The 11,212-nt window shown below is 45.4% G+C and overlaps 3 non-coding genes across 3 annotated transcripts; all 3 read left to right on the forward strand.

Moving 5' to 3' along the window:
• The first annotated feature begins 817 nt into the window (after positions 1-817).
• TRNAP-CGG lies at positions 818-889 on the forward strand. Its single transcript has one exon. It is a non-coding gene; the product is annotated as a tRNA-Pro (tRNA).
• A 1,272-nt stretch (positions 890-2,161) lies between these two features.
• Positions 2,162-2,233, forward strand: TRNAP-CGG. The gene has a single exon. It is a non-coding gene; the product is annotated as a tRNA-Pro (tRNA).
• A 7,869-nt stretch (positions 2,234-10,102) lies between these two features.
• TRNAP-CGG lies at positions 10,103-10,174 on the forward strand. The gene has a single exon. It is a non-coding gene; the product is annotated as a tRNA-Pro (tRNA).
• The last annotated feature ends 1,038 nt before the right edge of the window (positions 10,175-11,212 follow it).

The raw sequence follows: 11,212 nt of genomic DNA on the forward strand, positions 1-11,212 counted from the left end.
TGGGTTGGGTTGAGGGATTTTTTTTACCCAACCCAAAAGTTCGAATTGGTTGGATTGATAAAAAAAATTATTTATCCACAATTTATAATTATTGGGATACAATATTAGATAAAGGATAATTAAAAGTTCACAAATTAATCTATAATTATTTACCAAAAAAAAAAATCAATAAAAAACGAGCGAAAATGGTAACATATTAACATAGTTCAACATTATAATAAAACTAAAAACAACTAAAATATCTCAACTAAAATATGGACATTTGTCGAGAATTGGTTAAAGTAAAAAAAAATACATAGATCATGAAATTTAAAAAATAATAAAAATGATGAGTTTAAAGATACTATATAAACAAAAATAAAACAATATTATAGAAATATTTTAATTGAAATAGACTTAACCTTGATGAAGTTAGAGGACCCTAAACTAATATAAAGATAAAAGAAATATATGGATTGTGATATAATAATGTTGCAACAAATAGATAAATTTCAAATCTTGAAGTGCATAAAGCACGTGGACTTTCAACGAAAAATGGTAAATCCACGAGAGGTCTTGAGTTCAATTCTCAAAATGCCCCTTTTATATACTTATAGCCACAAACACTAGTTCATTATACTCTCAATTCTCAGAATGCCCCTTTTATATACCTATAGCCACAAACACTAGCTCATTATACTCGTAATAGTAAGCTTGCTTTGTCCCTTTTTAACAACGACCTATTTCTATTAATGTAGGTGAACACGTGGATAAATTTCAAATTTTGAGTAGCAGAAAACACATGGACTAGCAACTAAAAATGATTGATCTGTTGCAAGGGCATTTGGTCTAGTGGTATGATTCTCGCTTCGGGTGCGAGAGGTCTCGAGTTCGATTCTCGAAATGCCCCCACAACTTGCCCCCACAACTAATTTACTAGCCCAAATTCCATTTGTGGTAAAAAACCTTCCGTGGTCCAACCATCATTCGACACCCGCGTCTAGCCCAGTGCCTTTTCAACCTACACGCACGCTTCATGCCCAGATCACGTAAATAGTCAGAAGATTTGGCCCATGACGCGTGCCGCATTTTCACTTTTGCAGCAACGGGATAGCGAATGTGCAACATTTTTTCTAACCCGCGAATAAGTCAACTGAGCGAAATTTGGACTGCACAAACAATAATCGCGTATGCTCGAGCCTCGGGGTCACGTTTGAGATAAATGTTTTAGAAAATGTAAGCGAGGAAATATGTTGAAAAGAATTTTAAAGAAAGTAATGTTATAAGCTAAAAGCGAATGAGCAACAACGACGACTTTGATAGCATATAACCAAGGTATGAAGAATTGACAACTAGTCATATTCCCCTATAGTACATTTTGGGCATTTTAGCCATTGTGGGGTGACCGATCCATACACCCCCGTATTGACACAACAATAATAGTAAAGACCTATCTAACATGAAAGAAAATAAAAGGGGTTTGAAACGGGCATGCGGCCAATGACTACAAATCGTTGACAAGCATGGGTGAGACAAGCGACATGCGACTACAGGAAACACGCCTTGGGCAATCATGATCGTGACATCCACTCCCATTCAATTGGTTGACATCTCTATCAAACAATTTTTCACAAACTCAGCGTTGTAGGATGAGATTGACTTCAGGTCTCTTGACGCACTTTCTGTCGATCTCAGTATTGATGAGTTTTTTCCATTCTACTAGGAACTATTGAAAACCACTTCTCGATTCGTTGACTCTTCATGTTTTCTTTGTTGGTGTCTTTCTTACTTTCTTCGTTTGAAAATTTTTCTTCTTTGAATGATGTTGTACCATCTGCTTCTGCTTGATGTTTTGTTAGTCGAGAGAGTAACCTTTCAAGTTACAAATGTGGACAACAGAGTTAGTCCACATTCACAGGAACAATTACAAATCTTGAGGGGCAGAAAATACATGGACTAGCAACTAAAAATGATAGAACCAATACAAGGACATTTGGTCTAGTGGTATAATTCTTACTTTCGATTTAAGAGATTTTGAGTTCAATTCTCAAAATTCCCCTTAATACAAAATGGCTAAATAATTAAAATTGAATCGATCCACCCAAAATTTACTTGTTTGTTTGACTTTGTAAATGTTTTTATTAGTTCAAGTGGGAGCTAAAAATAATAGGTCTTCATGAAAGGGCATTTGGTCTAGTGGTATGATTCTCGCTTCGGGTGCGAGAGGTCTCGAGTTCGATTCTCGAAATGCCCCCACACAACCAGCTAAAATTGAGGCCAGAGGCTCGAGCATACGTCACTTGGCCGTAAGCGACGCAAGAACGAATTGGCTTAGCTCACTTGTCGTTGGAAATTGAGTGTCGCATGTCTTTGTTCTACATTCTTAAACGTGCGACGTCGTGACCTATACATGCTCATGACTAGCCTTAAGGGGAATTAAGCCCCATATATATTTTTCGCCCACACTTTGTGGCTTCGTCGGACCTTAGGCAAGGTTTGTCTTCGCCAATCGAACATCGCTGTGCGGAATCCAAGCTTGTCCAACCACACACGCTGTGCGTGCATGTTCAATTGTCTGCGACACATCCGACTTGCCTCTACGCTAGGCCAACTCATTATGCTTGACCTTGTCTCTGTTCGGGCCAAAGTCTCTCAATACAACGTCGCATCTCATCTTGCCATCTCGATCCCTATCGACAGGGTCCATATGTCTTGACGCCATCCCTATCGACAGGGTCCATATGTCTTGACGCCATCCCAAGTCTCAGGGTGTCGTCGGCCATCATAACTCATTCGGTCATGCCATCGAGAATGGGCCCGCATGTCTTTCATCTCATTGGGACTTTCCGAACATCCATCCATCTGAGTTCTATCGAGGCATAGGCCCTCCTGTGCCCATGCCAAGTCATTTACGGATACCGTACCAGATAGCGGGTGTATGTAGCAACCTCTAACACCTGGGCTAGGGCGCAATACCGGCACACCCGTGCCGTCCGGTACTGTCCTTCAAAAACTCATTTCAAAGGAAGTCACCCGAGACACTCGTCTCGGCACGCTCGCCCACACTATGACATACGTATGTGCCACAGGGTAGCTCACTTAGGCCACAGGACCCAGGGGTGGTGGAGAGCTAACACCATGGTACCCCTATAGTACATTTTGAGCCATTTTCATTCTACAAGGTGTAGACATGATTTTGGTGAGGTGTCATACGGTGTCGTGCATTGTCCGTCCAATGTCCGATTGACACCAAACTTGGCGAGCATTCATATTTCATATGGACGAACTTAACTCCTGAACCGCATGTCCAAATTCCAACAGAAACCCCGACTTTTGAGGTTAAGCCCCGGGGCCCTACCTGGCCCTTCAACAAGCCTATCTTGTCCTTCATGTCTATTCTGATGTCTCTGTCTTGCTTATGTCTCAACATGTCTTCAATGCCCACTTTGCGTGGTGGTGTGTTAGATGATGCATCGTCCTCCTCGATCGCATCATGGCACTCTTCTATATTGGCCTGCATATGGCCGGATGGGCATCTCTTGAGGGCGCCCCTTTGCTTGTCATGGCGTGAGGGTCACAACCTACTCTCTTCATAGTATGGTTGTGACATTCTCTCCCACTTAACTTAGTCATCGTCCTCGATGACTTACTCGAGTCACAATCATATTGCAGATTGTGACATTCTCCCCCACTTAATTTAGTCATCGTCCTCGATGACTTTCTCGGGCGCATTCGCCCTACCTATTGTGAAATTCTCCCCCACTCAATCTCGGCATCGTCCCTATGACGATCCAACTCTTTGTCTATTGGCGACTCGACTCGCTGGATTTGGTTGTGCTTCAGAAAAGTATACTATTGTCGAGCACCTGACGATCTTTTGTCATAATGCTCTTCTTGCTGACGTCTTGTGCCAACTTGGGACAAGTTCGAGTGGATGCTTCTGACTCTTGACTTGGTCAGTTGTTGGGTGAACTTGCCTCACTTTGGCTTGTTCCTTTATCTACGGCTATCCCCCTTCGAACCTATTTCTATTGTTCGCCCACCTTGGACTCGACCACCGAGACTCGCAACGTAGACGTGACTCTTCAGCGTTTGCCATAGTTGTGGGTGAGGCTGACTCTCTTTGCAAGCACTCCCCAGACGACTATGGACTTAGAAGGGCACTTTTGCCCTATTGTGGCCAACTTGGCCCCTGTGTGTGTATCCTCTGTGGATCACATAAACTAGTGCACCCCTCGGGGTGGGGCTAGCAAGTCCAGCCGCGACACTCTTTGGTCGCAACCACTTCTCCTGTGAACTAGTGCACCCCTCGGGGTGGGACCCGCAAGCCTAGCCGCAACACTCTTTGGTCGCAAACACTTCTCCTATTGAGCAAAGTCAAATTCTTTGACAGTCTCTTCAGTTGTTGGTGCTGTCTTTCGGCCAACTCTTTGTACTTTGCCACCTTCGTGTGACTACTGTTGTACTTGAACTTCTAGCTTGATGCTCACTTCTCGAGCGGATATTGGTCTTGACATCTGTTTGTGGAGTCATCCACCTTAGTCACAAGGTGGTGGCTCAAGGAATACACGTGTGCTCGTATGTCTGAGCACCTTTACGGGGTGAGAGACTTATTGATGTTCCTCTCCCCAGCTCGAACTCAGCTACCTCTTTGCAGCAAGGTCGTCCCTCCATAAGGACTTACATTGTGTACAACTTTTGCACTTGGCCGACGCTTGTCTTTTCTCGACTCTCGGCTTCTCTGTTTGCAACCACTGACACTACTCCTCTAATGTGAATGGTTCTTTGGGAGGCACCGTCATGGTGCTTTCTATGTCATCTGTCTTGTCTTACTTTGGAACTGCAAGCTCTTGTCAGGTGAGCTTAGTTTTGCTTGACGGGTAGATCTCCCCATATTGAGGTGTCGACACACGACACTAGTGAACTTTGGGTAGTCTTGGCTTCAACCCCCAACTGATTATAATTCTGACCGCAACTGTCCTGCCCACTTCGGCACTCTTGACACACTTGCAAGGTCTTTGATCAACTCTTGGGTTCATTTCACTTGACTTGTCTTGCCCGACAAGACACACAAAGTGTGGCTCTGATACCAACTGTCACGGTCCTACATTCTTGAACTTGCGGCGTCGTGACCTATACACGCTCACGACTAGCCTTAAGGGGAATTAAGCCCCATATATATTTTTCGCCCCGGCTTTGTGGCTTCGTCGGACCTTAGGCGAGGTTTGTCTTCGCCAATCGAACATCGCTTGTGCGGAATCCAAGCTTGTCCAACCACACACGCCGNTCGAGTCACAATCATATTGCAGATTGTGACATTCTCCCCCACTTAATTTAGTCATCGTCCTCGATGACTTTCTCGGGCGCATTCGCCCTACCTATTGTGAAATTCTCCCCCACTCAATCTCGGCATCGTCCCTATGACGATCCAACTCTTTGTCTATTGGCGACTCGACTCGCTGGATTTGGTTGTGCTTCAGAAAAGTATACTATTGTCGAGCACCTGACGATCTTTTGTCATAATGCTCTTCTTGCTGACGTCTTGTGCCAACTTGGGACAAGTTCGAGTGGATGCTTCTGACTCTTGACTTGGTCAGTTGTTGGGTGAACTTGCCTCACTTTGGCTTGTTCCTTTATCTACGGCTATCCCCCTTCGAACCTATTTCTATTGTTCGCCCACCTTGGACTCGACCACCGAGACTCGCAACGTAGACGTGACTCTTCAGCGTTTGCCNTAACACGCGGGATAGGGTGCAATACCGGCACACCCGTGTCGTCCGGTACTGTCCTTCAAAAACCCATTTCAAAGGAAGTCNAGCACTCCCCAGACGACTATGGACTTAGAAGGGCACTTTTGCCCTATTGTGGCCAACTTGGCCCCTGTGTGTGTATCCTCTGTGGATCACATAAACTAGTGCACCCCTCGGGGTGGGGCTAGCAAGTCCAGCCGCGACACTCTTTGGTCGCAACCACTTCTCCTGTGAACTAGTGCACCCCTCGGGGTGGGACCCGCAAGCCTAGCCGCAACACTCTTTGGTCGCAAACACTTCTCCTATTGAGCAAAGTCAAATTCTTTGACAGTCTCTTCAGTTGTTGGTGCTGTCTTTCGGCCAACTCTTTGTACTTTGCCACCTTCGTGTGACTACTGTTGTACTTGAACTTCTAGCTTGATGCTCACTTCTCGAGCGGATATTGGTCTTGACATCTGTTTGTGGAGTCATCCACCTTAGTCACAAGGTGGTGGCTCAAGGAATACACGTGTGCTCGTATGTCTGAGCACCTTTACGGGGTGAGAGACTTATTGATGTTCCTCTCCCCAGCTCGAACTCAGCTACCTCTTTGCAGCAAGGTCGTCCCTCCATAAGGACTTACATTGTGTACAACTTTTGCACTTGGCCGACGCTTGTCTTTTCTCGACTCTCGGCTTCTCTGTTTGCAACCACTGACACTACTCCTCTAATGTGAATGGTTCTTTGGGAGGCACCGTCATGGTGCTTTCTATGTCATCTGTCTTGTCTTACTTTGGAACTGCAAGCTCTTGTCAGGTGAGCTTAGTTTTGCTTGACGGGTAGATCTCCCCATATTGAGGTGTCGACACACGACACTAGTGAACTTTGGGTAGTCTTGGCTTCAACCCCCAACTGATTATAATTCTGACCGCAACTGTCCTGCCCACTTCGGCACTCTTGACACACTTGCAAGGTCTTTGATCAACTCTTGGGTTCATTTCACTTGACTTGTCTTGCCCGACAAGACACACAAAGTGTGGCTCTGATACCAACTGTCACGGTCCTACATTCTTGAACTTGCGGCGTCGTGACCTATACACGCTCACGACTAGCCTTAAGGGGAATTAAGCCCCATATATATTTTTCGCCCCGGCTTTGTGGCTTCGTCGGACCTTAGGCGAGGTTTGTCTTCGCCAATCGAACATCGCTTGTGCGGAATCCAAGCTTGTCCAACCACACACGCCACCTGTGCGTGCATGTTCAATTGTCTGTTACACATCCGACTTGCCTCTACGCTACGCCAACTCATTCGGCTCGACCTTGCCTCTGCTCGGGCCAAAGTCTCTCAATACAACGTCGCATCTCATCTTGCCATCTCGATTCCCATCGATAGGGTCCATATTTCTTGATGCCATCCCAAGTGTCGGGGTATTGTCGGCCATCATAACTCATTCGGTCATGCCATCGAGAATGGGCCCGCGTGTCGTTCATCTCATCGGAACTNGCAAGGTGTTCTTCTTTATCAATGGGTTACAACCATGGGCCAAAACAAAAATACACGAGAAAAAGGTCCAAGACCTAGCTACCGCAATTGCCAGCGCCGAGAGACTCCTAGACTATGGGAACGAGGCAAGTTACCAAAGAAAAACAACACAGGCCCCAAACACTGGGGGCAAAACNCAACACGCGGGATAGGGCGCAATACCGGCACACCCCTGTCGTCCGGTACTGTCCTTCAAAAACCCATTTCAAAGGAAGTCGCCTGAGACACTCGTCTCGGCACGCTCGCCCACACTGTGACACACGTATGTGCCTCAGGGTATCTCACTTAGGCCACAGGACCCAGGGGTGGTGGAGAGCTAACACCATGGTACCCCCTATAGTACATTTTGAGCCATTTTCATTCTACCAGGAGTAGACATGATTTTCGTGAGGTGTCATACGGTGTCGTGCATTGTCCGTCCACAAAGCCACGCCAGCTTGTACCGACGACATGAAGGTGACAGTATCCTCGATGTATCTCATAGACGACGCCAAACTTTGGTGGCGTTTGAAGGTACAAGACATCGAGAATGGATTGTACACCATAGGCTTGTGGGAAGATCTCAAGATAGAGTTGAGGGACCAATTCCTCCCGGAAAACGTAGACCATCTAGCAATGTAAAAACTAATAGCCTTAAAGCAAACTGGAAGCATAAGAGACTATGTCAGACAATTTTCGACCCTGATGCTAGATATTAGGGACACATCAGAGAAGGGCAAGGTGTTCTTCTTTATCAATGGGTTACAACCATGGGCCAAAACAAAAATACACGAGAAAAAGGTCCAAGACCTAGCTACCGCAATTGCCAGCGCCGAGAGACTCCTAGACTATGGGAACGAGGCAAGTTACCAAAGAAAAACAACACAGGCCCCAAACACTGGGGGCAAAACATATAAGTTGCTAGGTCACCGAAATGGAAGCCCCAACAGGCCAAACGGAGGTAACGACAGACCAAGTGGGTGGACAGATAGACCTCCTCAGAACAACCAAGCGGGGACATCTCGAGGACCTTACCCTTAAAGGAACCACCCGACAACACCTATACAATGCATATTGTGTAAAGGCCCCCACAAAGTGTCCTACTATCCTCATCGGGCCTCTCTCACTACACTCCAAGTGTCCATCCAAGAGAGCAACGACACAAGAGTCGAGACTATGCTAGACAAGAAGGAAGATCAAGACAACCCTCGAATGGGCGCGCTCAAATTCTTGTCAGCCCTTCAACGGAAGGTCGAACCGAAGGAGATAATAGAGAAAGGGCTCATGTTTGTAGATGCGACAATAAACTCTCAACCGAGCAAGAGCACTTTGATAGACTCAAGAGCGACTCACAACTTCATCGCCGATCAAGAATCCCGAAGATTGGGACTCACCATAGGAAAGGACCCTGGAAAAATGAAAGCTGTCAACTCCGAAGCCTTGCCTATGGTGGGAGTTTCCAAAAGAGTCCCCTTCAAATTAGTGACTTGGACAGGAGAGCTGAACCTTGTCGTAGTTTGCATGGACGACTATGACGTGGAACTTGGGATGGAGCTCCTGAAGAAAGACCACCCTTGGTCGTGGTCAAATAAANTCTAAATTCCTTTCGAAACCCCGACTTTTGAGGTTAAGGCCCGGGGCCCTACCCGACCCTTCAACAAGCCTATCTTGTCCTTTATGTCTATTCTGATGTCTCTGTCTTGCTTATGTCTCAACATGTCTTCAATGCCCACTTTGCGTGGTGGTGTTGGATGATGCATCGTCCTCCTCGATCGCATCATGGCACTCTTCTATATTGGCCCGCATATGGTCGGATGGGCATCTCTTGAGGGGCGCTCCTTTGCTTGTCATGGCGTGAGGGTCACAACCTACTCTCNCTGTCTCTGAAAAAGAAATGCTGGCTGTAGTTCATTGCCTACGAGTCTTGAGATAGTATCTCTTGGGATCACAGTTCATAGTGAAGACGGATAACAGCGCTATCTGCCACTTCTTCGATCAACCAAAATTGATGGCAAAACAAGCCCGGTGGCAAGAGTCGTTGGCGGAATTCGACTTCAAATTCGAACACAAGGCAGGGAAGAGTAATCAATAGCCGATACACTGAGTCAGAAGGGCGAACATGCGGCCTTGTGTATGTTAGCCCATATTCATTCAAGTAAGATCGATGGATCGATGCNAGGTGAAAGAATTGAGTGGAAAAGTCGTAGAGATTGACGCAATGGGTAACCGCCTGGATGGGTTGCCAATCGCAAAACTGATGTTTCTAGTGATCTCACTCGAAGAAAAGGTTGCTCCTACGAGTAGCCCAAGACCGTCTGGTAGCCCCAATAGCTCTGTCACACACAAGGAGGGACGTGACGAAGAGTTCGACGTGCTACAAAATACAATGATGAGTTTGTTCAATAGATTAGCGTACGAATTCAGAACAACGATCGATGACATACAAGAAAAGATCTCGGCTGGGCAAACTAATACAGGATCCAACAAACTGAAGTTNGTTTACACAAAGACCCATCAGCCAAAGCCGTCATCGAACTAGCTAAAGCTGGAAAGACACAATTGTTTTGGGTCGAGGGAGATCTTCTAATGACTAAAGGAAACAGGTTAAATAATCAAAATTGAGTTCAATTCTCAAAATAATTAAATTGCTTTGGGTTTAAGAGGTTTTGAGTTCAATTCTCAAAATTCCCCTTAATATAAAAGGGCTAAATAATGAAAATTGAATCGATACACCCAAAATTTACTTGTTTGTTTGACTTTGTAAGGCTGTTTGTTTTTATTAGTTCATGATCTAAAAAGCTCGATAAAATGTTTTTAGCCCATAAAAAAAATCATATCAAGTGGGAGCTAAAAATAATAGATTTTCATGAAAGGGCATTTGGTCTAGTGGTATGATTCTTGCTTCGGGTGCGAGAGGTCTTGAGTTCGATTCTCGAAATGCCCCCACACAACCAACTATGTGTGTTNAAGAGCCAAAGAGTTGGAGAACTTCATTTTTGATGTCGAACAGTACTTCAAAGCCACGCCAGCTTGTACCGACGACATGAAGGTGACAGTATCCTCGATGTATCTCATAGACGACGCCAAACTTTGGTGGCGTTTGAAGGTACAAGACATCGAGAATGGATTGTACACCATAGGCTTGTGGGAAGATCTCAAGATAGAGTTGAGGGACCAATTCCTCCCGGAAAACGTAGACCATCTAGCAATGTAAAAACTAATAGCCTTAAAGCAAACTGGAAGCATAAGAGACTATGTCAAACAATTTTCGACCCTGATGCTAGATATTAGGGACACATCAGAGAAGGGCAAGGTGTTCTTCTTTATCAATGGGTTACAACCATGGGCCAAAACAAAAATACACGAGAAAAAGGTCCAAGACCTAGCTACCGCAATTGCCAGCGCCGAGAGACTCCTAGACTATGGGAACGAGGCAAGTTACCAAAGAAAAACAACACAGGCCCCAAACACTGGGGGCAAAACATATAAGTTGCTAGGTCACCGAAATGGAAGCCCCAACAGGCCAAACGGAGGTAACGACAGACCAAGTGGGTGGANAAAAAGAAATCATTCACGTGGATATTTAAAAAAAAACGTAAAAAGAGAGAAGCTATATTTTAAATGTTAATTATAACACCGTGAGTGATAAGGGCACGTGACTAGCCAAAATTCCATATGTGGTAAAGAAACCTTTCGTGGCCCAACCCCCGCTAGTGCCTTTTCAACTGACACGCATGCTCCTTGCCCAAATCAGGTAAATAGTCAGAAGATTCGACCCACAACCTAATGAAGATTCGACCCACAACCTAATGAAAGCCATGACCCGTGCATTGATTCTTGACAGACATGAACTTCGACCCCAAACTCCTAGCCACGTCACTCCTATGTGCAGCCCGCATGTCAAGTGTCACAATCGCACTTTTGCAGCAATGGGATAGCAAATGTGCGACATTTTTTCTAACCCGGCGAACAAGTCAACTAT

The sequence above is a fragment of the Cucurbita pepo genome, chromosome LG03, assembly GCF_002806865.2.
Source record: "Cucurbita pepo subsp. pepo cultivar mu-cu-16 chromosome LG03, ASM280686v2, whole genome shotgun sequence".
Lineage (NCBI taxonomy): Eukaryota > Viridiplantae > Streptophyta > Magnoliopsida > Cucurbitales > Cucurbitaceae > Cucurbita > Cucurbita pepo.